General features: G+C 35.2%; 1 protein-coding gene across 2 annotated transcripts in view; it reads right to left on the minus strand.

Moving 5' to 3' along the window:
* The window catches only part of B3GALT1 (beta-1,3-galactosyltransferase 1), a 526,207-nt gene that overhangs the window by 311,547 nt on the left and 187,037 nt on the right, over positions 1 to 27,623 (minus strand). For both annotated transcript variants that reach the window (XM_045836629.1, XM_045835835.1), the window contains exon 2: positions 27,485 to 27,588. The gene's annotated coding sequence lies outside the window, so the exon portion shown is untranslated. The remainder of the gene's footprint in view (positions 1 to 27,484; positions 27,589 to 27,623) is intronic.

Raw genomic sequence — 27,623 nt, forward strand, 5'->3', positions numbered from 1 at the left:
AGAAATATTGATTAGTTGCCTTTTGTACAAGCCCAGTCAGGGGACTAAACCTGCAACTGGGACATGTGCCCTGACCAGGAATCAAACCTGCAGCCTTTTGGTTGATAGAATGACAGTCCTACCATCTGAGCCACATAGGCCAGGGCTAATTTCTTTTTTAATATATCTGTTACTCTTGACTGTTACCGATTCTCATCCCATCAAATTCCCAACACATTTATATGTGGTGTATTATCATGTCATATCCATTCATTTTAAATTACATTATCTCATCCTCCAAAGCATTAATACTTTTAAAGAATTTAAACAGTTCCCAGCTGCAAGAAAGCATCTATTTAGTCCTTGTTTAAAGTGAATTTATTTATTTGATTTAAAGTAAATATTATATTCACTGAATTTCTAAGTAATTACTAAATAGAATTCCTTGACCATATTTTGTTTATTTACAAAAAACAAGCATCCCTGTTGTAGAAGACAAATCCTATAAATTAAAATTTCTCTCTGGTATTGATCCAGCTTAGAGTTTAATTAGTATATACTTCCTTTCAAAATGTCTGAACTAAGCAAAACTAATAAATCAATCACTTTTCAGTTTCTCTAATCTGTTAATATGAATGTTTAATTAGGAAACCTCCTTTGAAACTATTCACAGATATATCTCCACACTGAGGACTTTAAGTTCATATGTCAAAATATTCTTCTACTCTTGAGTATTTCTTTAAATTTACAGTGCAAAGATTAAGAGGGAGTATGCATGAACAAAATGTCACTGTCAGTTTTAGAAACTACCTGACTTTCTTTTCTTTTGTCTTACAGAAGAAAAAGCCCTAATATCAAATCACACACAGATCTCTAGAATATTACAGTTCTGAAAAGATTCTGCCTATTCTATGTAACCCATGCACTTCAAAAACAACATAGAAGCAGAATTCCACTTACTGATTTTCCATCAGCATCCTGGCCACATCTTTAAGAACAAAGTACGTTTATACAAGTAGACCAGTGATTACCAGAGCTATCCCAAATATTCTTCCATTGTTTTGTAAAAGCATTTTGCTGAATTTATATCTCATTTTATTGGCATAAAAGCAAGTAAAGGCCTCTAAATAACTGTTATAGTTGTGTCCATAAGGGAGAAACTGTTACAGTGCTTTTTCTTCTTCCAGATATAGAGATTTCCAGGTGTACAAGATAAGGCACAAACTCGCCCACATTTTAACATAATAAGGATACAGCAAAACCATATTCTGTGTTCCCCATCATGGAGAGTTACAAGTTTTATAGAATACTGAACAGCAAAATCATTCCTTAAGCCTTATTTTAAATCTTGAAACTAATCTTAGAAAAAAACCCAGAATACAACTGAGTGAAGTTGTTGAAAACACAAAGAGAATACTGATCAATTGTAAAAGAGCAGGTCCTTTTCTTTCTCTTTTATCATAACAGACAGAATTGTCTTCCATCACTTACATAAGATAGCTAGTGAAACATGTTTGTCTCACACATTAAAGGGGTACAGAGAACAATGCAGTGATTCAGTAAAAGCAGTGGAGAACAGTTAATAGCTTGGATTTCTTTAAACATTGGTTCTGAAGAACTTCTAAAAAAGCATTTAATGCCCTTTCAAAACAATCTTCTTAATTTAGTGTCAGCAGTAATACTACCATAAAATTAAAAAAAAAGGAGTTCAAGTAGTGCCTTCTAGGACATCAGTCAGCAAACAGCAGATTCTGGACCAAAAGCCTTGCATTGTTGTGATCTCTGAACTCAATTCCATTTCCACTAGATGATTCATCCTTTAAGGGAATTGGTCATATTAAAAAGATTAACCATTATGTAAATTAAAAGCACTGGTTAATTAGAAATAAGGAGCTAAATAATTATAGCCTTATGTAGCCACAAGCAGGAGTTTGCTCATCTGGGAGACATTCATGGAGGATGATACCACCGTCACATAAAATCTAATAAACCGTCTATAAGAGTTCTCCTGGACTGCTGCAGTGATGGCAGAAAAGTCTTACTGTAGAGATTAAGAGGAAGTGGAGAATTGAGATCATTTCTCAATATAATCAGCTTTATCCAAAAGTCAAAACTGAAATATCCAGATTACCTAGAAATACTTGAATTACCTCAAATCTTAACCAGTCTCATTATATGTAGACAGTTTAAATCCTGTGTAAGACATCTTTAAATACCTACAAGAGGTAGAACAGAAAAAAGGTTCCACAAAAAAAGCATTTAGAACTTCAATTTACCTATAAAGAGTTTTTAATTGTCATTTAATAATGTTTATATATAGGGTGGTTACTGTAGTACTTAGATATAAGGAAGAAAAGAGAAATTAAAGACACGTGGCTTGGGAAAGAGCAGCATCTTAAAATCAAGAGTCAGAAAAGCTAAAGTCTGTCCTCTTGATCATAGTAAAATCAGAAAGGAGAATATATATCTTCTTAATCTTAAAGCGATGAGTGCAAAGTGAAAATGTAAAGGGAGTCATCCATTTGAAAACTAAGGCCTCAGAACTTATGCTTCAGTAAAAAAGCATTAGTATAAGAGACTATTAAAAATAAGAAGAAGCCATTAATTATAAAAATGCTACCACTTGGCAAGAACAAATACTTCTGTTTTAAAGTAATTTCAATATTTTACCCAAATAAAACATGACTAATGCTTTTATTTTGTGTTGTTTTAATGGATGATTTATATGTGCCAAGACTGAGAAGTGATTGTTTCAATAATTTTATATGAATATCCATTGTTGCCATTTGGTTCATAGCCTTGTTTAAATGAGGTCACTTCATATTCCCAATATCCCTGTTTCCCCTTTCACAAGGTTTGATAGAGAAAATAATTTACTTCTTCAGAATTAGATTTAATTTGCAGTAAGATAAAATCTAACAGTAGATCTAGTGTACTTTAGACATCTGTGAGGTGAAACACACATGCTCACTGAAGACAGCCGATGGTTTAAGGAGAAGAAAACTGCCACAAAAAACAGATCAGTTAGTTTAACACTAATTGGCATCTCTAAGATGTAACAGAAAGTAAGCATCTGGTTATTGGCATCATTTGAATCAAACGGAATTATCCATAATTTCAACATTTAAAAGAAAACCAATAAACATTAGGATTATTATTAGGAAGAGCATGCAGGCACCAAATAAGTAGCCTAGAGCAGCACCTCTCAAACACTCATGTGCATATGAATTATCTGAAGATTTTATTAAATGTGGATTCTGATTCTTTAGGTCTGGGATGGGGCCTGTGACTTTTGTGTCCCGAGCAAGCTTCGAGGAGAGAAGGATGCTGCTGGTCTAGAAACTATTTTGAGTAGCAGGGCTCCATTACATGGTGCAGAAACAGGTGCAGATGCCTTCTTGTCCATGGGATGAATGAAGTAAACCAGAAGAGAGGTAATGTGGGCAACTTCTGGCCTAAATGGTTGTTTTTCCTCCTGACATCACCCTAGGGTGAAGGAACCATCCAGAAGAAAGACAAGAGTCAGCAGGATTCTTGTGGAAATTGGAAAGATGATGAGTGTTCTACCGAACAAAAGACTGGGGAAATGACCATTTTGTAATTGCTTTAGCTGAATTTGTTTTAATAGATTCTATGTGTTCCTAATAAAATCTGAGTCATATTCAATATACGCTTTCTACTTTAAGGAATAGAGTTGTTTTTTTTTAACAGGTGGAAAACAGAAATCCATTTGATTATTAGCCAAGGTTTGGAAAACAGGAAAGGTGGCTTTCCAAAAAGCTGTTTGAATTAAATTAAACTTAAAATTATATCTGATGATTTCCCATTTTTATTCATTTTGTGTAAACCAAAATATATTACCTTTGTTTTCTCTTACCTTCTGTATATCTCAAAATTAAAGCTTCTAAAATAGAATAAAGGCTATTTTTGGTTATCTCTGAACAGTGTCACATGAAAAGAGAATGGGTATAACTTTGTAAGTGATCTTACTATAATCAATTTCCACATGTTGATATGACCTACAGTTTATGCTGGAATGTCAAGGAATAATCAGCCCTATCCTGCCTTTTCATTATATATATATCAGTACCATAAATCATATCAGGTTCAAGTTCAAAATGCATCACTTTGTTTAACGAAGGCAACTTGTCTTTGCAAAGTAATGCATTCTTCTGGTTTATTTTGAATAATGAATAACTTTCATTTAACTTTTGCTTAAAGTATATACCTGTACCACTCTATATATCACAAATGTTTGTATTCTTTTTTTTTGTCCTTGGAAATCTTATTTTTCTGCTGTGTATTGAATTACAAGGATTTTTTCATGGGTAAAGGTAACTCTGCTCTAGTGTAATTTTTTAATAGAAAAGGGAATGACTATATTCTACTGGATTTTTTTGACAATTCTAATCATGTTTATATTACTGGGGAAAGAATAGAGGCTGACATAGTTCATATGAACTTAAGGAGACTAACCTACTTTCATGATTCTTATTGGACTGCTTTCCTTTGTCATAATTTAGCACAGTGTCTTTAACAATTAAAAAAGAAAAAATCCTAGTATATTTAACTATAATAAACTAAGTATAATTAGATTTGTTATCTTTGGATTCTTTTTACCAGTACAAGAAATAATTGTCACATAAATTTAGACGTACAATTAGGCCTGATGCATACATTAAATTTTCTCACATTCTTTAGTCTAACATCAGTTGCATTATCTGTTAGTGCTCTGGAAGCAGGTATGGATTTTTTGTGAAAGCTAAGAGGCCTCACTAAGTATATTTTAGAAGATCCTGCTAAAAAACATCTCTTTAGTTTCATATTTAATTCAGCATGTTCTATAATTTACATAATTTTATAAAATATTGTTTGAGCTATATAAGAAGGGATTGCAGTTATTGTCTTTAAAATTTTTCATGTTGGGGAGCAAAGTGAACCTAGTTTAGAGGGTAATCAAAGCTCTCTTCTGGGAACAGTGCTCCACCCAGGGTGGCTCAAGGGGAATGTGCTCGCTAATGTGTTAAAGTGTTAACCAGCCAACTTGGTTATAGGGTAGCAAGAGACGAACAGTACAAACGAGATGAAAAGGACACACTTCATGTATTCTCACCAATATTGCAAGTTTTATATCCCCAACAATCCTACTATTCACAAAACTTTAAAAACATAAATGTGTTTTTATAACACACATATACACATATATAAGACATATATGCACATGCATGTATGTAATCACTTAAAAATCACACACTCATAAGTATGTGTATGCATGTGTGCATGTATATGAACTACACCAAATTTTTTATTTACAGTTTTTAAAACCTTTATTTGTCAGTTCTTTAGAATCTAGATAAACTGTAAGTCTCAGTACATCTGAGTTAATATGATATGGATCAGAGGAAGCATTCACAAAGTCAAGAAGCTGGGAGCATAGTTGACTTTAGAACAAGCATCCAGAAATTTAAAGAAAAATGTTGGGAAAGAGCTTCCAACTAGAGGTCAGAGATTTTGGATTACTTTGAACCTCCAATAGGAGGAGGCAGGGAAACAGTTTAGATATGTGATGAGAGCGGTCAGGAAGGTGTTAAGGTACAGTTGAGAGAATTTGCTGATGGTAATCAGGTGGGGAGCGACTAACAAGCACGAAAGAGAGGAATTAGAATAACTCTCACATTGTGGCTTCAACCACTAACTAGATCACTGTTCCATTTACAGAAACACAGGAAGGGGAAATTGAAGGAAGAACATATATAATTAACAACCATCTCTTTAAACTTAAGTCCTTTTCTTAATTGTATCCTTTTCTCCTGTCTTCATTTCAGTTTTCTCACAGACACACTGCATATACAGTTATTGTAATATTTTCTATGTCTTCTTGATTATGTCAACCTTCAGTTAATTGTATCAGGGATCCAGGACTTTTTCAAGCTTTTAGAAACCCAAGTTTGACCTGAAGTAGGCAGATCATGTTCACCTTCCAAAATAAGGTGTCATAGTGTTGAGGTAAAAGGACAGCTAAGACTTTCATTTCTTTCCTGCAAACTACTGGGTTCCCAACAGGCCAGGGACCAGGGGTTGGGGATCTCTTGCCTAGAGTAATGATTATAAGGATACTCAACAGCATGAAAAAAGACATAGAAACCATAAAAAAGACGATTCAGAAATGAAGAATGCAGTGTCTGAAATAAATAATACACTGGAAGGAACAAACAGTACGCTAGATGAAGTAGAGGATCGAATTAGTTATTTTTAACACAAGGTAGGAAAAAATATTCAGGCAGAGCAGCAAAAGGAAAAAAAATGTAAAAATATGAAGAGAGCTTAAGAAAATTTTGGACAACGTGAAGTGTAACAATATCTGCATCATGGGAATACCAGAAGGAGAATAGAGTGAGCAAGGGATCAACTCCTATTTGAAGAAATAATGACCAAAAATGTCTTGAATCTGGTGAAGGAAAAAGACTCACAAGTCCAGGAAGCTCAGAGAGTCCCAAACAAGTTGGACTCAAAGAGGCTTACAGTAAGACACATGGTAATTAAAATGACAAGGCTAAGGACAAGGAAATAATCCTAAAAGCTCCAAGAGAAAAGCAGCTAGTTACTTAAAAGGGAGCATCACTTAGCATGACATCTGAGTGCTCAATAGAAACATTTCAGGCCAGAAGGGAGTGGCATGAAATATTCAAGGTGATGAAAAGAAAGGGCCTACAACCAAGGCTACTTTACCCAGTAAGGCTATCATTTAAAATTGAAGGAGAAATAATGAGCTTCTAGACAAGAAAGAGCTAAAGGAATTTGTTAACACCAAGCTAGTACCACAACAAATGTTAAAAGGCTTGCTATAAGAAGAAGAAGGAAAAGAAAAAAAACACAGAGGAAAACAGTGTAAGAATAAAATGGCACTATATACATATCTATCAAAATCACCTTAAATGTAAGTGGCTTAAATGCTCCAACCAAATGACAAAGGGTAGCTGAATAAATAAGAAAACAAGATCCATATATATATGCTGCCTCCCAGAGACCCATCTCAGACTGAAAGGCACACATAGGCTAAATGTAAAGGGTTGAAAAAAGATATTTCATACAAATGTAAAAGAAGAAAAAAGCTGGGTAGCAGTACTTGTATCTGACAAAATAGACTTTAAAACTAAGGCCATAGTAAGGGACAAAGGAGGACACTACATAATGATAAAGGGAACAGTCCAACAAGAGGATATAACCCTAGTAAACATTTACGCACCTAAACATAAGAGCACCTAAAGCAGGTTAGAGGGCAAGCTGTCCAATGAATGACAAACTTTGAAAATTTTAAACAGAATTTGTGACACCAAGCATCCTTTTCTCATTCCCACACTAGGTAAAAAGATTTCAATATTTCATCATAAGTGTGAGGCTTCCTACAGATATTTTTGTAGAAGCTTTTTATTGTTTATAGATTATCCCATATATTCAGAGTGGTTATGAGTTATCCTGAATACATTTTGAATTTTTATGCATTTATTCAGATAATTATATTTTCTTCTTTATTATGTCAATGTGGTGAAACATATTAATTTCCAAATGTTAAACCAACAATGCATCCTTGAAACAAACCCACTTTGTTTTATATCTTCTAAATAAATTTTTATAATATTTTATGTATATTTATATAAGTCTGTTATATACATTTATTTACATATATGTACTTATAATTTATCCTTAAAATATATCTGTAGTGACAAAAATAAGACAATTGCTTTTATTTGTTTTTTAAATGTTTGGAAGAATTCACAGCACCATCTATGGAGTATTATGTCACTCTATTCTCACTTCTCTAATGGAGTCTGGTTATATTTAAAATAATATCCAAAATCTTTTCTATGGCCCATGAGGCTTTTCTTGATCCAGCCCATTTACTCCTCTGAGATCATTTCCTAGCCCATTTCCTCTACTTCCTTGAACATGAAAGCCTGTCCAGTCTCCATGACATTGATCTTGCTGTTTCTTGTGCTTTGAACTGTCTTTCTTAAGATAGTTGCATTATGCTCAAATATCACCTTTTTAAATAGGTTATTACCTATCTACTGCCCAGTGCTAACTAAATAATACTCATGTTTCCCTTTGTTTCATACCTGGGTTTATTTTTGTTTATTATATTTACAGAACCTGACATATTATAAATTTTTGTTTCTTGTTTTTGTCTGTTTCCTCCACTAAAATGTACATTTCATGAGGGCACAGGCTTTCTATAATTTCCTGACTCCTAGATCAGGGCTTGACACCTAAAAAGTTCTCACTAAACATTATCTAAAGAAAAGAAATAATGAATGGCACCTATGCAAATATATTATATATACATGCTTCTATAATTATTCCTTAAATAAAATTTTAATGTTCTTTTATATAGGATTGGGCTAAATAATCCATTTTCTTTGCTATTTGATGTTAGTTTTAAATGAGGCCAGGAAACAGATAATATAAAAAATGTGAAAATTCAGGATAGAAGAGAACCTCACAGCTCATCACAATCAACTACCACCCTCTTCTTCAAGCAACCATCTATCATTGAATGTCTTATTTCTACAACTTATTAAGCATTTTGCAACCTTGATGGTATACCTTTTCCAATATTTCATTTTTTTCAATTATACATTTATTTTTTAAGTCAAATCAGATATCATTACAAACAGTTTAATCTCATTTCTTTTGGAGATCTGGCGAAATAGGAAATTAATACCGCATAAAAAGGCTTAAGTTGATCAGCCTGCATATTGACTACAAAGGTACATAGTAGGATAATACTTTTGGAATGTTGTTTAATGGATCACATGTGAACAAGAAAGAATTTTTTAGCTATTTCAAGTACTTTAGGGATTTTATCATGAAACCTGTTTTTCTCCATTTAATTTTTTAAAATTTAGCTTTATATACTCTCTGTTTCATTCTCCTACCAAAACACTGAAACCAAAGTTCACATAGAAAATGAGCAATTGTAACTTTAAAACATTAATCTAAGGGTATTATGTCAAAGTCACGTTACTGCTTTAAATAACAGCTCTTCTGTTTGGCTCACAGAGAAGGCAACGGAAATCTATTTGGTGAAGGGTTGGGGTGGAGATGTCCAGGGAAAGGGAAGAGGACAGAGCAAAAAAATGATAATGACTATTTATAATACCTGCCTAGTACAGTATCTAGTCTTTAGTATCTGTTACTCATCAACAGATCTTATGTTTATTTTTATGCATCTCTATTGTCGAAATGTAAGCTCCATGTGGGAAAGGACTTTATCTTTTGTGCTATATCCCTGTGTTCACCCATGGTGGTGGCTCAATAATAAATGTGGTTTGAATGAGTGAAAATAATAAGTTAAAAATGTTCTTTATATAAAAATTCATATTGTCAGCTGTCTTTATAGTTTTCATGTAATTCATTGTTCCACTTACAGACGACCTATTCTTTTTTGAATATACAATTTATGTAGAAAATTTGGAAAATACAGTGAAGAAGAAAAACCTCCCGTTCAGAGATAATCACTTGCTAATATTTGGAAGACTTTCCTGATTTAAAAAATAAAGTATGCAGAAATATGATTTTGGTTTATTTAAAATCAAGTAGATTGCCCTGGTTGGCATAGCTCAGTGGATTGAGCGCGGGCCGTGAACCAAAGTGTCACAGGTTCAATTCCAAGTCAGGGTACAAGCCTGGGTTGCAGGCCACGGCCCCAAGCAACCGCACATTGATGTTTCTCTCTCTCTTTCTCCCTCCCTTCCCTCTCTAAAAATAAATAAAATCTTAAAAAAATAAAAAATAAATAAAATCAAGTAGATCCTTAATCTATTTTACTTATTTTTCACCTGTATGTCCATTATTTTTAATGAATGAATGAACACAATTAATTTATTTTCTATCATTTCTCAATGTCTTTTTATTAAAATGACTTGACAATAATTATCCTCCAGCATTTCTATGATTATCCCACAGGGTGAATAACAAACTGATTTTTAAAAATAAAATAATATGTATATTTGAAGGCTCTTGATTAATATTTTTATTAATTCTGATATTGCTATTTTAAGTTTTACCTTTCTATCCTCATTCTTATGATGATCACATCTTATCTCATGGCTGTGAAGACTGTCTATATGTGAAAGATTCCCACATTTGTGCCTACATTCTAGGGTATAGAATTCCAGATTCATGTAAGGAATCGACTAATTGTCATTTCTATTTGAATGACTAATTCTCATTTCAAACTTAGAATGTGAAAAGCTGAGCTCCTACAGTTTTATTCCACAGGGACTGCTCTACTTACTGTCCTCCCCATCACAGTTAATGACAACTCTGCCCTTCCTGTTCAGATGAAAATGCATGAACATCATCTTTGACTCCCTAGGAAAGCAATGGCTAGCAGTTGGCTTGCAATCTGTTTACCTCCTTAATTCATCTTGGAAAGAAAGAAATGACCCCATTGACTTTTATAAATATGTCAGTGACAAACTTAGTAAGTATGTAAGTATGAGGTCTGCCCTGAAAGTATCCATCCACTATGAAAAATAGAGACATTTATGGAAGAAGATACAAGATATAAGAAACACTGTACATAGGACAGCACACCTCAGTCCCCTTCAAAGTAGGTACCTAGGATCTCACACAGTTCCCCCAGCACCCCTTCTACTGTTCAAAACCCTCTGCAAAATCCTTTGTTGGAATTGCCATCAGCTGCCTCATCGTATTTTCCTGAATCTCACTGACAGTCTGATAGTTTTGGGAAAATCCAGAAGACTCAGGACACCAAATCTGGACCGTAGGGAGGCTGAGTCACCTGGGTGATATGATGTTCCACCAAAAAGTCCTTCATGAGACATCATACATGAGCAGGCACATTGTCATGATGAAGCTGCCAATCATTAGTTGCCTACAGCTGGGGCCATTGCCATTGTATTGCATTTCTCAGCCGGTGAAGAACATTGAGGTAGTACTGCTTATTAATTATTTGGCCTGGAGAGGTGTACTCATGAGGAACAACACTTTCCCAATCAAAAAACACAGTTAACATGCTTTTGATCCTGCTTGCTGTGACTTTGACATGCCTTCCTCAGGTGTGTAGAACCAGGCGACTTCCATTGAGATGACTGGGCCTTTGTTCCTGGATCATAGCCTTAGACCCACAATTCATCTCTGATTATGACCTTCTTGGGAAATCTGGTTCATTGGTAGTGGTTTGAATCAAGTCATTAGCAACTGTAGCACAACGTTCCTTCTGCTCTGGTAACAGAAGCTGCAGAACAAATTTTGCCACATGTTTCATGCCAACATCCTGTGTCAAGATCTTGGACACAGTAGTTTTTGGAACCCCCAGACCAGCTTCTAGTTCTCACACTGACAGTCACCAATCTTTGTGGATTGCATCCCATATACATTCAACATTGTCAGGTGTTCTGCTTGTTGCAGGCCTTCTAGAACGTGGATCACTTTCAACAGATTCTCAACCCTCTTTGAAGCACTTGTGCCACACTTTTATTTGCACTGCACTTATTGCATCACCCATGAAAGCCTTCTGAATCATCTGAATAGTTTCTGTGGAGGAATGTTCAAGCTTAATGCAGTATTTGATGCCAATCTATTGCATCATTTTGAATGTGACAGCCACACAGCCCACATGCTCACTCAATGGCAATGACATCTACTGCCCCCAGTGACTAGTGCATTGAAATCGTCATTGTTCATGCATGCGAACACCAGTCCACTCTCCTTGGCTGCCAGGTTACAAAGATGTCATGCAAACCATTCTCACTATATTAACAATGGCTGAACTTTTTCTGGACAGACCTCTCATATTTATTATCTATATCTCCAACAATACTATGTGCTTCCTGAATGCAGGGATTTTTGTATTTGTTTTTGCTACGTTAGTTGTTGTTATTTCAGATTCCAGAAAAGTGCTTGATATAGAGGAAGGTGCTCACTACACTTGGATCTTAAGTGCATTTTTGTGGAGTGGAGATGGTAGCTCTCCATCATGCCTGAGTGTGTGTGCTCAAACTCCACATTGACTGAACACTCATGACCACAAACACTGACTTCATAGATGACTACTTCCATGCTCTTCATAGGGAGGGATTCATGAGATTTGATCCCATTTCCGTTCTCCTTGGAATCCCTAATCACATATCTTAGCTTGACATTGAAACATTTTGAGTGTTAACAATATAAAAAACAGGAGTTTTGAAGATGATTTTCAGATTCTTGTAAGTTTGATACAAGTCTATATTCTTCAGAAAACTTTTACTGGCTCCATCACACTTAAGAAAATTAATGCTTTCTTTTGTTTTCCCCTTGTATTTTCATTTTTAAAATTTGAATATTATTTATTTTTTAATAGTTAATATATTCACATGGTTAAAAATTTAGAAAATACATAGTTACTCATTGAAAACTTTCCCTCTCATTTCTTCATTTTAATCATCTCCCCTCGCCTCCAAAGTCATTTGCATAATTAGCCCATTGCATAATCTTCCTGATAAATCTTTACACATACATGTAGATCCTTCCATATTTGTCAAAATTTGTATTTATACAAATAGGAGCATATCATGCATATTGATTTGTACCAAGCTTTTCTCACTATATACAGGGTGGGGCAAAAGTAGGTTTATATTTGTGAGTATGTGAAACACAGAGTTTATGCTTATATTATTTATTATTGTATTATTTTCCACATAAACAACTATAAAGCTACTTTTGCCAACCCTGTATTTTGGAGCACTCTCTATATTGGTATATAGAGAATTATATATTCTTTCATTCTTTTTCATGGCTACCTTATGCTGCATGGATGTACCATAATATGATTAATCAGCCAGCTATCAATTGAAATTGAAGGAAGCTACTCCTTTCTGATAAGTCATTTTCTATTTTGTCCTCATCACTAGTTTAAGAGAAAAGAGGCATCTATATGTAGCAAATAGTCCCATAATTTGCCTTCCCATGAGAAACCAATCCATAAAACAGAAAAAAAAAGCAGTACCTTAAATTTGAGATGATTTGTTGTATTTTGAGATCCTGGAAACTGGCTAGTGCTTATTTTCATGGCTGATATATAATCACATACAATATCTAATCATGAACTACTTACAACTAATACTAGGATATGAACAGTAATCAGGAATTGTATCTATTCCAATTCAATGTTCTGCATAGTCTCAGGAAATTGTTACCACTAAATAAATAAAGCCAGCTAAATAATAGTAGACAATCAATGGGCTTGACACAGAATCAGAAAACTTCTTTTTAATTCAAGTACAGCTTCTAAATTCTGAGAGTACGTTAACTGCTTCATGATTGGTAGCAATTAATCTGGTACGGAATTGCATCCATTGCACATTAATCCAGGGAGTGAGAAAGCTCCTGGTGATGATAACAGCAGTTCTTTTGCTTGGTGGTTGTAGCTAAGTCTCTTTCTTTTTCCTCAACCCAGTAACATGCATTTACTGAACACAGAATTTGAGCAAAGTACCCTAACTTTAAGAATTTAAAAGTAAGCTAGAAAGAGGAATTTGAAGCATATAAAGGATATCTAGACTATAGAACATTATATAGATCTGTTATGAAAATGGAACTTATGCATACAGTAAAGAGAAAGCACAGTTGAAATTTTAACTCAAGAAAGGCAATCACAATTTCATAAGTGTTACCAAATAGATGGGCATCCAGGAATATGAAATAGTACTAGAGAGCTTGTATGATTTCTAAAATAGAATTCAGATGAAAAAGCACTCTAAAGTAAGGTAGTCAGTGATGATATTATGAAGACTGAGTAGGCTTTTAAAGAAGATAAAGTGGGTGGGCATTTAAGATAGTGGGAATTTCTTAGAAATGAGGTAATTTAATGTATGTTAGAGACAAAGTAAATAAACTACTCTGGCCAAGGCACAGCATTTGTGTTGGGAAGCAGTCGGTGATGATGCTGGAAGTGTAGGTTGGAGATTACATTGACATTTAAGAGTTTTCAGTGCCAAACTACTATATTATGACATTATCATATAAAATATATTAGCTATTGGAATCTTAAAGAGTCTCATATGATTAAAAAATTAACAGTAAGCTTTTACTTTTTATTTTACTTTTTTAATCCTCATCTGAGATACGTTCATTGATTTGAGAGAGAGAGAGAGACAGAGAGAGACAGACAGAGAAACATTGATGTGACTGAGAAACATTAGTTGCTTTCCATATGCGCCCAGACCAGGGATTGAACCTGCAAACTTTTTGGTTTGGACATACCTTTTGGTATGGGACAATGCTCTACCCAGTAGAGCCACCCAGCCATGGAAACAGTAAGCTTTTTTACATTTATAAGTGTTCAGGATCCAGCAAAGTTGGTAGCAAAGAGAAGGGTATTATGGCAAGCAGATACTCTGCCGAACTTGATTTGATGTATATGAATCCCTGAATTTTCCACAAATAGTCACACATAAACACCCATCATGTCTATTCACTGCTTATAAACACTTTTATAATAGTTGAGTCAATCCATGAGATTGAGTAGAAAGGAAGATTATGAAGAGAAAGTTAAGAATTTTCAATGTGCAGCATGTCAATAACCTTAACTTTAAAAGTATCATGAAATAATTTATACATATGTTATAAAGAATTAAAATCCTATACAACTACATTTGTGGTCCTACAGTTTTGTTGAGGAAACACCCTAATTATTTTATCCTTGGGACATTACTGTTAGGTTGCTTTTGTTTTGATATTTCCCTTCCCTTATATCTTTCCCCTGGAGATTCCTGAACCTTCTATGTCAAGGCGTTCCATTATATGTATTCATCTCACCCTGTTCTTTTCCTTATGCTGATTCTTATAATGGTATCTATGGAAAGATTGGTGAAATGATGTGTTTAATGTATAACTGTATTACTAAAACGTAAGCTTTTACCATCTTGTTTACTGCCTAACACAAAGGAGACTTTTACAAAATGTTCCTTAAATGAATGAATAAACCATCCATGATTCTTTGCCTTATGCTTCTGTTGAAAGAGAAAGTGGAATGTAGAAGTGATATTAGACAAGTTTATTTTACTAGGATGCTTTAAACTTCACAGGAATTAACACATAAGAGTTTACAGCAGAAATTAGACTCTAGAGTCTTACAGTAAATGTCCCATGTAATTCATTCCTGTACTTGTCTCAAACTCAACACTACTTCGAAGGCTAAATGCCAGACACTTCACAGTAAAGTCCAACGTATGTAATTACTGCAAGAATCCAGTGGTGGTTCAACCTCATTGGCATTCTTTTGATGTCACAGAAGAGTGGATTAATATTTCTGAGCACTGTCCTTGGGGGCAAAACGGTTTCAGAATCTAGAAAAGATCTAATTGATTTTATGTTTATGTTATAATTACAAGGCAACTATAAACTGTGTCATAATGTTTAAAACATTGGTTTGGTTTTGTAAATAAAATGCATTGGTGTGTTTTATTCTGGTTTATTACTGTCCTTTAAGCTTGAACCTTCACCTAAGCTAAAGTCAGGAAATTTATGAGAAAATATTTAAAAGCTTAAGTGGAGAAAACTGGAAAGTTAAAATTTGAAAACTAGAAATAGTTATTGGATATCTTATATATTAGTATTATAAAAACATTGCAATGTTATAAAGTGATTAATGTTTTAGAATTTTGAGTTAATACACCTTTCCTATTTGTTTTCATTTACCATTTAATAGGTTTGTTATCACAGAGAAAAAATAAATTAGTTCAAAATACCCACCATAAGGAGTTTTTTTAGTTGTGCACATTCAAGACCCATTTCCATTTACTTTCACCATACTACCTCTTACAAAGTTAATGCAAAAGGCAAAAATTTTGTGATCACTGCACTTTAGTGAAATATATAGCATGAAGTTGTTTACTTCAATCGTCCTTTAAATGTCAAATTTAAAAGGATGTTTTACTTTAGAAATTTAGCAGCAAACCAAGAAATAATCTAATTACTCAATCTAGTTAATACCTTTCACCATCCCAGATAGTATGACACACCTACTGTCAGTAAAGAATTGTGCTTCAAATAATCAACTATTATTAAAGAGCCCATATTTACCTTATTGGGCTCAATCTCTTCCTATGAATCATTCTTCAAAATTTTCTTCCCCTTCTCACCCCAGGAATAAGTTAGAATCACCAAGCGAATTGAAAGTTCCAATAAGGTTGGCCAAAAGATGGTCAGCCATATTCATCTTTAGATTTATGTACTAGCAATGTACTCAAGAGTTACTGATACTCATACACACAAAAGACAAATGTGGCTATGGGCAAACACTCTTGCCTCTAGTACAAGCACAGTATGGATGTTTTTCCCTTGCTATGTTCTGTCTGGGATCCTAGTGTGGATCCCACTAGGGCCTCTGATATGCTTGCAGTTACTCTGGTGATGGCTATAGCTAGACCATCCATATATGGTCAAGTCAAGAGTAAATCCCACAACTCATAAAACAATACAGAGGAAGAGAATTTTCTCCAAGATCACACCAATGGCACACCCGGGGAAATTTCCCATTTATTTGTGATTTAAAACTGGTGAAATAAAACTGAGCACATTGAAACCATAACTGAGAAGTGCCACCGAAGAAGGTTAACTTGTTATTTTCTGGCAATTATTTAACTGTCACTTTAATAATTTCTGAAGAATTATTTTTGCTTTGTATTCTCTGCAAATGGTGGCTTAGTAAATAAACCCATCAGGTTCTCCATCTGTTAAATTAAGATTGACAGACGCTGAGAACACCTTTACAAAACTGCATCTTCTGTGTTGAGAATTCTTACAGGCTTTTAGCGGGAATTATTAAATTGTTTCTGTGAGGCTATTTTGACATGTAGTAGATGTTTTTCTCAAAAAAATTCAGATGCAATAAAGTGAAATGATGTTTCCAAAGCAACAAAAGCCATTGTGAGTGTCAAACCATAAATCTGAAAGATAATCAAATATCTCCTTCTCTTGGACCTCCAATTCTTCCCGCTGAGCTCAGGCTCAGTGTCTGTCTTGGATGGTGTCTCCTGTGTGCATGCACATGCACACACACGCACACACACATGCACACTCCTTAAACCCCCTCCCACCATCCCCCAGACTTGACTTAAACTACTCTAGTAGTGGAGGAGATAATCAAGTTAGTTTCACTATGGCATCTCCAGGTTCCAGCCAAGCCTCACCTTCTCATTGGATTCCCTTCCTTCCTCCACTCCAATTTTTCTTTTGCTGCTCTTTGCTAGGGAAGGGAGAAAACATAATTTCTTTTATCCTTTAATGTAGAGCTTTGAGATGTTTCATAAATCATTATTTTTTTCTCTTATTCTATTGTTATAAAACATGTATCTTACAAATTTTAGATTGAAGGATTAAAAAACATGTGTACTTATGTGCTTATAAAAATTAACAATTCTACTGTTTATGCAACTAAAATGACTGATTCAAATTAAAAGCTTTACAGAAGCTTTTATTTCTAAGTGACTACTTCTAGTGATGCCAGATTTGCAGTCAAACATAGCAATTCAACTCTCTTCTTCTTAACAAAGTATGCCAATTTTTTTCTGTAGTAAAGATTTCTTTTTACTGCTAAATCCTTGAGTCTCATAACACCAAGTATACTAGATTACTATCTTACTACTCTGACTGATGTTTTTTCCCTTCCCAAGAAATAAAGCCCAATAGTGCTACCTGTTTAAAAAAATCATTTCTGGGACAATGCTTTCAAGAAAAATGGGGTGATTTTATCACAGAATATAATATTGAGATTTTTAAGAATGTTTCATTTGAAACATATGATAGCTATATCAATAAATAGTAAAAGAATATACAAGTAGTTCAGTTAGAATTTTTCATTTCCTAACCAATTTAGCTAACTTGGTTGTGGAGCTCAGAAAGAAGAAGGTTAATTAAAAGGAAGACTATGATCATCTTGCAATTATGAGGACTACACAGTTCTTTTCATTTAAAACAGAAGAAAAAATAAATGTAAAAGTGCAACCAACAAGTCAAAAAAAACACCCCCGCCCATAAAATTCCCCTGTCCATACATAGCAGGTTGCTTTGTAGCTATTTTAAATGAAAATATAACCTTCCTTTCTTATTTAAAATGTAAATAAAAGTGTAAATTCACTGATTGAAGTTCATATGAAGTAAAAAGACTAACTGTGACTAAACCTGAGAACAGGCTTTAATAGGGGCAGGATAATGGGAGTCTGGGAGGAAGAGGAAAGAAGAGAATTAAGGCCATGTATTAACCTTAAATATGAACTTGTCTCCTTCAGCAAGTTGCTTGCAATCAATCCTGAAATTACAAATAACTTCTATTACATGGACTTTGACACGATTTCCCAACCCATCCCTTTGCATATATTAAGATGTTTTGTTGTTAGCAGACAGTTAGATAGGCAAAAACAGAGTGAGGATGATGGGTCATGTACAGAACTTCACCCCTAGCAAGTTTGCCCCTAGCAAGGGGCAAAACTGGGAAAACAAGGACCTCACCCTCGGGGCGACCTTTTCTTCCCTAGGGTATCTCTATTCATACAGTTTAGATCCTCTGACCTTTCGTATTGCTGGTCATGTTCTTCAGACCCTCCCCTCACCTCTCCTCCCCTGGCATGTTGCTAGTTATACAATAGACCCCTTTAGAGGGAGAACCAATAAAGGGGCTGGAGAATAGCCCTTAAGCATTAAGCCCCTAGGACGATAAGATTCCTACACATATCAAATACATCTAGGCCTCCATTGTGTTTTAGTTCCAGGCCCAGAAAAGCAGTAAAACCAGATAATTGATACCATGGCTGACATCAGGACCAGGTACATTTATGAATGACCTCCTGTCCTGGCACTGACCAATCAGTAGAGACCATGACTCTAAAAGGACACAGTTGGAAATCTGATGAATATTCTTTTGGGATTCATTCTTTCCTGAGGTCTTCTGATAAACACCCTCAAACCTAAGGACCTGCTTCTCTCTCAATGCAGCACGCCCGAGCTTTTTCATACCCACTTCACCCGGGCGTATTTTCCTTCCCTCTCTAAATTCCAAAGGCTCTTCTTTTGCCTCTGTAACTTCTTTCCTGAGCCCATTTCTTTTACAGCTTGCTTCTTCTGCCTCTGTGGTTGTCTAAATAAATGTTCTCTTACAGTTTGAGTCTTGGCTCTGAATTCTTTCTTAGCCAGAATTCATGTATCGTGATTGCTGAACCAAGTTCTGGTCTGACTCCACCAGTCTAATACCTGGTGCAGTTTCATTGCCAACAGTTTTTCCATTCTTTAAAAGTCTAATTTCCCACTGCTTTCAACTCACTTTTTCTGGTAGGTTCACTACACAACATAAAAAGATATTTGAATAAATGAATTCTAGGTCATAGCCAAGAGAGCAGGAACCACAGCTGACTGTACCAATTTTATAAATCCCTGATTGCTACACATCTTTTTATTAACATTCTTACAGAAGTGTATTGAGCCATTACTTTTTGTATATATTAATTCTTGATAATTAAAAAAATAAAAGAAATCCAGTAAGGGAGCTATTGAAGAGACTATCAAATATTGACAGACTTCACTCTTAACACTATGATAACCATGTACTTTTGACGGCTTTTTGAAACCAGAACATCAATGTACCCTTAAAAAAAGCCTTGTTACATTAATAAATACAAGCTTCAGTGATGACCTAAAGGAAATTACACTTCAGGCCAGAGAATTTCTGCAAATTGAGCAATATGCAACATTGCTCCCCAAGAGCATGGGGAACCCTGCATTCCTCAACATATCACTATTGTTGTGCCTTGTTACAAAGCCAAAGCAGACAGGGAGAACAAAGGGAATGAGAAGTTGCTCACATCTTTAGTTTGAAGCCTAACATTTAATTTTAGTGTTTCAAACTTGTCAAAGACAGATTTCAAAAAATTATTAACTTTTACTGAGTAGTGAGTAACTGATATACTCCTCATCTAGGACACTATTAATTTTTAAAAGCACAGATTTTTCATTATGTCTGGTATAGGAAACACCACCTGTTGGGTACCTTGTAAACTTGTATCCTCAGTCAACAGGAATTGCTGTCTCTTAGGGTCATCCAGGCCTCAGTACTCCAATAATCCTTCTCTAAACCCCATGTGTTTGGGTTTTGTTTGTTTGTTTGTTTCTGCAGTCTTTATTCCCCTTAACCATTTTGCTTCATTTGGCACCTGGAAGCCTCCTTTTCTTAGCAACACCTCTTTTTTTATATAGCTTTTCCTGGCTTCTTCAATCTCCTTCATTTTCTCTAGCTGACTTTAATTTTGGGTAAGAAGTCAGACCCAAGGCTGACTTCTTAATTCACTCTTCTTCTATTTCCTTTGTCCTTTAGAAATTTAATCCAATCTGACCTGAAGCAGAATTGCAAAAGAGAAAGGTTCTTTCCAGCAGAAAAATCCTGAATTTCATTAACTGGTGACTGGCACAATTGAGTTATGTGCCTTGAGACAGATTTCAAATTCAAAATGTGGTCATTCTTGGAATACCCTGGGCACACTCCCCCTTTTTGGTCTTTGCTCTTCCTTTTCCTTCTGCCTGAAATGCCCTTCCTTCATAGTACTGGCTCACTCACCTTCCTAAAAATCTTTGCTCAGACCTCCCCTTCTCAATGAGGTGCCCCTGACCATCTGTTCTGTTTAATATTGCAAACTGTTGCACTTCTCCACTTTGATTTCTCTCACTCTGCTCAAATTGGTATTTTTCTATAACACTTCCAAATTCCAACATATTATATGTATTACTGATTATATGTATTGGTTATGGCTCCTTATGTTTGTTTTCCCCTCATAGTATACATGCTCTGTTTTGTTCACTGATGTCCTAATTCTAGAACAGTGACTGCCACTTAGCAGATGATTAACAGATATTACTCTAATTAAGTTCAAAAAACTTCCCTATATTAGCCAGTACCTTCTTTTTCTTTTTATTGCTGATGGCCTAATCTGGGTTGCCTCTCATGGTAATTAGCTAATTAGCATGTTAATTGCATTTCCTGGTTCCTCTCTCTTTAATCCATCTCCTATACTGCTGGTGGCGAACTGTCTTCTTTAAAACCCAAGTTTATCTTCTCATTATCCTCAGGAACTTCACTGTAAGGCCAAGTCTAAACTCTTTATTCTAGAATTTGAAGCCCTGATCAATATGACTACCAATCACAAACAGCCTCATTTACACTCACGTCTCAGTCAACTCTAGTCAAGCTGGTATTGGATTTTCCATTTTAGGAAATTTGTTGACTTCCTAGTCCCAGTCCTAAGTGACATAAAGTGAATTTACTGTCAGTTGAGGCAACATGAGCTAGAGGAATGTAAGTACAAACAACAGTGTTTGTACTGAAGAAGAAATTGGGTCCACAGAAGAAAGACACGTGGCTGACTTACTCAGGTATATGTGCTCCCCATCTCTGAAAGGGCTCTCACCTCCACCTGTCTTCTGAGTAAGCAAATTATACCTATTTGCAAAAGTTCAAGTTCAACTTATTTTTTAATTTATTCCCTGCCTTATAAAGGCCATAATCCTTTCAATAAACATAAATGATAAGTGTTTTGTCCTTCCACACATATTCTGATGTGCCTTCCCTCACCTTCCTTCCCCTCAGCTTAAGAAACGCTGATTCATAGATGATACATGCTTTGCCATGCCAAAATGCTGAGGAGCCTCTTCTCCCAGGAGGCTTCCCTTGCCTCAAAGCCTGTATCTGACTTGGGAGGAAAAGTCTGGGAAGGGACCTGGCCTCTAGTGAAAGGATGTAGGGTTTATACTTTGTGTTGGTGAGAAAGTGGGAATCCCCAAATGGTGTTATTCTCTTACTGCCATCTCTGATTATCTCAAAGTCACATTTTCTCATCACTTTCCAACTTAACATGAAGGTTGTTAAAATGATGATGAAGGTTTTGGTTTGTGCAACCTTACCTTACCTCTGCCACCAACACTTAAGAAGGCCATTCCAAATATTCTTTCTGATGTTACTCTTCCCCTTCTCTGAGATTCTACTTTCTTCACTATGTTATATACAATAAACATTCTAGAATTTGGCAGTATTTTGCCTTGTCTTTTGTTTTTGGTCATTTGATATATTGATCATTGCAGAAATTCTTATAGATGTAAATTGTCTTCCTGACAGCAGTGATTGCCAACTCTTGCTAATCAATAAAGCCACCAGTACAGCATTTGAAAAATTCAAGTTTGAGGGACTTAGATCTGCAGAAATTGAATCACTTGTCTACTTTCCAAGGAATCTACATTTTCAAAGTTTCCCACATGCGGGTCTCAGTGCTTTAGATAGTTAACTTGGAGCTAATAGTGGCATAATCTCAAAACACCTTTTGACTTCAAAATTATTTACTTTTAACTAACAAACATTCATGACCAAAGCTTCTGATTCAGTAAATTATTTATTCACCTCACCTAAGATTTATAGTCTAGTCTTTGATTTTGTATCATATAATATTAAAGAAAATTATAGAGTTCAAAACATCTAAAATTTTACCACATATCTTAACATGGAAAGACCCATATATAATGTATTATTGTAGACTGTCATTTTTCTTTTGACATAACATTATGTTACATACTTCCTAATGTTATCATTCTTCAAAGCAGTGAAAGTAACATCCTATTAGAAGTCCTGATTAATTTAATTATTTCCCCATTTTTAGACTTCTTGGGTATTTATCATTTCCAGTGTAATTGTAAATATTATAACTGATACCCTTAAAATAAACAATTCATTGAATATTGATATAATTGTACTATATTTTATCTATTTAGAAAATACTTATTCTATTTAAAATATGCATTTTACTCTTTTTTTAAAAAAAGATTTTATTTATTTGCTTTTAAAGAGAGGGGAAGGGAGAGAGATAAACATGGAGAGAAACATGGATGTGAGATTGGTTGCCTCTCCAACATGCCTCAACAGGAGACTGGGCTGGCAACCCAGGCATGTGCCCTGACTGGGAATCAAACCGGTGATCTTTCACTTTCACTTTGTGGGATGATGCTCAACCAACGGAGCTACACCTGTCAGGGCCCATTCCTTATTCCTTATTTCAACTGTTCTAATCTTGGACTCAACTTTTGTAATGGTTTCTCCAATTAGTTTGTTTTCTCACTTTCAGATTCTTAGTACAATTTTCTATCAACTACACCATGGTAAGGGGCTATGAAGTTATGCAATTTTGTTGGCACATTCTCTTGGTTTCTATATTTGGGCCTGATCACCCTATCACTGTATTCTCAGGGGTACTTTCTAACTTCAACCACACTGTAGGGAGGAGAAATATAAATAGCACAAATCAGTATTATTTTAAAGTGTGGCCTACAGGTCACCTGTAATAGAATGATCTGGAGTGCTTATTAAAACTGAAGGATCATGGACCCTTAAAATTACTCAGACATTTAGGTGTGGAGTCTAAGAGAATGAAATTTAAACAAGGTCTCAAGGTAATGTTTATACATACCGATGTTTGAAAAGCCAGTCTTTCATATACTAGAATATCAGTGAATTAGGAACCTTAATCTAAGGTACATCCAATGTGACACACCTCTTATCTTTCCATTTCTCTATAAAATTTGTATATATATTTAATCTGTGATCATCAATACAACACAATTTCTTTCCCCCTCTGCTCAATCCCTCCGCTAGAGTGCACTTTTTTTACAAAGCAGAGAACATGTCTATTTTATTTGGGTCAGAGTCCTTCTAATCCTCTTCTTTACTAGACTCTGATCTTAGGTTCTCTCTTTTGGCCTGCTTAGTCCAGCTCAGTAAGAATTCTATGCCCCTTACTTTAGGTAAAATCCTCTTCCCTTGATCTGATCATGTTCCCCATCTCCCACTCTCTATATCTTATGTACCCTGGCTTGCCCTCAAAAAGAATCCTGTTGAGTCCATCTAACAAGGAGCCCCTATCCTCTTAGCAATTTTCCATCCACTCACCTCCACAACACTCCTTGGCTGCAAACATCCACTTGTCCTGGTATTTAGAATTGAGTCCAATTTCTCTCCTCTGCTGTAAAACTCTATCTACTACGGTAGTTCTTCTTCAATAAAGTCTTCTTTACTGTCTTTAACAACTGTCATAAATATTTTTCTGTAACACATTGTGCTATGTTTTGAATATAAGAATATGAAAGGAATAGGCCTAATTGGAGAAATAACCCTCAGTATGAAAGTTTATCTCATAAGAAATATCTACAAAGTAATATAACCAATCTAGGGTGGAAATATGGACCAAGCATACATGAAAATTACTATAATTTGAAAAGATTATGAAGAATTTCTTCTTATGGTTATATGTGCAAGGCTGAATTTACCAGTAAATAGAAAAATTAGAAACACCTAATTTGATGTGGCTTATGTATAAATACTGTTGTTCATGCCAGTAAGTTGGATTTAAATAACATCAAGCATGGTCTTTCTTAGTATTAGGATCCATATTTCATTTTTGGAAACAAAATGATCTTTGATATACTCTGTATGTTTTCATTTTAATGGTATATTATTAGAAAAATCTGTACTTGTTATATCTTTCTATAATAGAGACTAGTAATGTAAACCCCAAGAAGAAAGATTCATTTGATGTCAACCTCAAGAAGAAATTTGTCTCCTGAGATGGACTCCCCATGGTCAAGTAAGGACCTGAATTTTATAAATACTAAGAGCCTAGTGGCCATTTGCTTACAGGAGCTTCTCATATACTCCGTTTACTGGGGGAAACCTCAGACTGAACACGCTCTGCCTCTCGCACTATATCCTGCTTATATACACAACCTACATCAACTATTATAAGCGAGTTCCTACTTTTCTGTTTTGACCAATGGATTAAGACCTGCCCCATCCAAGTAGAACTGCTCCATAATAACCAATCAGAATGCATGATGCTGATCAATCAGGACTGCATAATTAAAAAAAATCAGATGTATTCGAATTAAGATATCTCATCTACATAAAACAAACCTACTTAGGAATCTGGGAGGATCCCTTTGCTATAAAAGGCAGTCTCCCCTTTGTCTTGATGGAGCACAGTTTGGGTTGCTACCTGAGTCTGTGTCTCCTGCGTTGCAGCTCTTTTTGCTTAAATAAATGTGTTTTTTTAAGTTACTTATTACTGTATTAAGTTAATTGTGGTTTACAGTAGTTATACACATACATACCTAAACACTTAGGTACATACACATACTTACCTCATTAAATTGCATCACTACAGTGGCTATTGCCAGGGAAAAGCTCACATTCTTAATCAGTGTCATTACCAAGTAAAAACTGAAAAAATTCCTAGTGGCCAAGTGTCCAGAGTCTTTTGGACAGTCACAATCTCTTTCATAATTAATTATATTAAAAATCTAATACAATGGCTAAAAATCAAAACTCTGACAACACCAAATGCTGGTAAGGATGTGGAGCAACAAGAACTCTCATTCGTTGCTAGTAAGAATAGAAAATGGTAGTCACTCTGAAATACAATTTGGCAGTTTCTTACAAAACAAAACATACTTTTACCACATGATTCAATAATGAAATTCTGTGGTATATAACCGAATGAGTCAAAAACTTATGTCCCACAAAAGTCTGCAGGGAAACATTAACAGCAGCTTTTCTTCATAACTGTCGAAGCAACCAAGATGCCCTTAATAAGCGAATGAATAAATAAACTGTGATATATCAATACAATGGAATATTATTTAGGAATAAAAAAAGAAATGAACTCTCTAGCCACAAAATACAAAATATATGGAAGGGGCTTAAGAGTACATTGCTAAGTGAAAGAAGCCAATATCAAAAGGCTGTATACTGTATGATTTCAATTATATGACATTCTTGAAATGTCATATAAATGAAAAGGCAAAACTCTGGAGGCAGTACACAGATCAGAGGCTGCCAGGTTTTCAGTGAGGGTAGAGAAGGGCAAACAAGGGAGCACATGGGATTTTTTTTTTAGCAGCGAAAATACTCTGTATGATACAATAACAATGGAAACATATAATTATACATTTTTCAAAACCTGTAAAATGTGCAAGACAAACAGGGAACCCTTATGTAATGGACTTTAGTTAATAATAATGAATTATTTTTGGTTCATAAACTGTAACAAATGTATCACACTAATAAAATATAGTAATAATAATGAAAATGATGTGTGCTTTGGGGGAGAGTTATGAAGAACTTTGTGATGTCCAATTAACTTTTATGTAAACTTAAAACTGGTCTAAAAATCTGTTAATTAAAAACATAAAAGAACAAACCTAAGACAGAGGTTATAAAACCAAACCAAACCAAAACAAGAAAAAAACTCCTGGTTAAGTAAGACAGTTTCTGGAATTGTGACCAAAGGATATTTTATGTCACTTTTTCACGGTGACACCACTGAGCACTTGAGTTGTCACCTTATATTCCTGAGGTGGTTACTGGGGTGATATACCTGTGACGCTATCAGAATAAGGCACCAAAGAAATACTGGAGCATATTTGGGTCCCATGAGCCTGAACCCTATGATTCTGCGTTACTCAGTCTGGGTTTGGGCCAGGCTCCAAATCTGCTGAGCCCTTCGTTATTTTCTGAATGACTACTAAGGATAACTTAATCAGGACTTAGCAAGACCAGACCAAATGTTAAAGTGAGGCCTAAGCTACAAAATTACTGTAGACCATGGAGTCCTTATGACCCTTAGGGCAGATTTCATCTTAGGCCAACTTCTCCAGAATCCGAGGACAACCAGGAGTCCTGCCATGAGAGAGGGGCTCCCGTGGGCCTGCTAGGAGAAAGCTAATGGAGAGGAAGGAGGAAAGTATTCTGAGTTTAAGTTTCTTGATACTGAAGTAGAATTACTGAAATTAGAAGTACTGGTAAATCTTCAGGCAACTTTAACATCATGAGAAAATTTAGGGCCAAATGTATCTTTTTATCCTAAGAAAGTCTCCTGTAAATGCTGACTCCAGTCACAGAGATGCACAAAGAGCAGGCGACATTTCAGGACTTTGAAAAAAGAAAGCTTCCATGGCTCCCCAGCTGAGCTCCCCCAGTGAATGGCTTACAGATGTATTAAGATTCAATCCCTTCCTCCTGGAGCTGCTCTGGGGCTGCACAGCGCTGCCAGCATCGCCGGGTGTGAGCAGCCTCTGCAGGTACCATAGGAATATTCTCATTGTCTATAAGTGCAAAAGAAGAAAAGCAGAGAAGCACCTCATGGGAGAGTCTCTGCTGACGATGCTTTAATCCAAAATGCCTAGATAGGTGCTTTGCAATTCCCATTGTCTCTACATATCATTCTACTTCACATGTTAAAGAAAATATTTGCCAACAAATTATTTCTGAACACTTCTTATGAAAGATGTAAAGCACGAACCACTACAAAGCTATAACCACATTTAGAGTGCCCTTAATACTTCTGGTAATACTATTTTTGTATCACAGTTTTGTTAATTTTCAAAGTATACAAAACCAAAAGTAGGAATTGGCTGTTACCTTATAATGAGAACTTCTGTGCTTGTCTCAGGGTAAAATGTCTGTGTCTTCACACAATCCCTCCACCCCAGGACTGAGCAGTTCTTGAAGAATCTCTACCGGGTCTAAGGGGGGAATAAAAAAATATATTGACATCTCG

The sequence above is a fragment of the Phyllostomus hastatus genome, unplaced genomic scaffold (assembly GCF_019186645.2).
Source record: "Phyllostomus hastatus isolate PE091 unplaced genomic scaffold, TTU_PhHast_1.1 phas_contig_1, whole genome shotgun sequence".
In the NCBI taxonomy this organism is placed as follows: domain Eukaryota; kingdom Metazoa; phylum Chordata; class Mammalia; order Chiroptera; family Phyllostomidae; genus Phyllostomus; species Phyllostomus hastatus.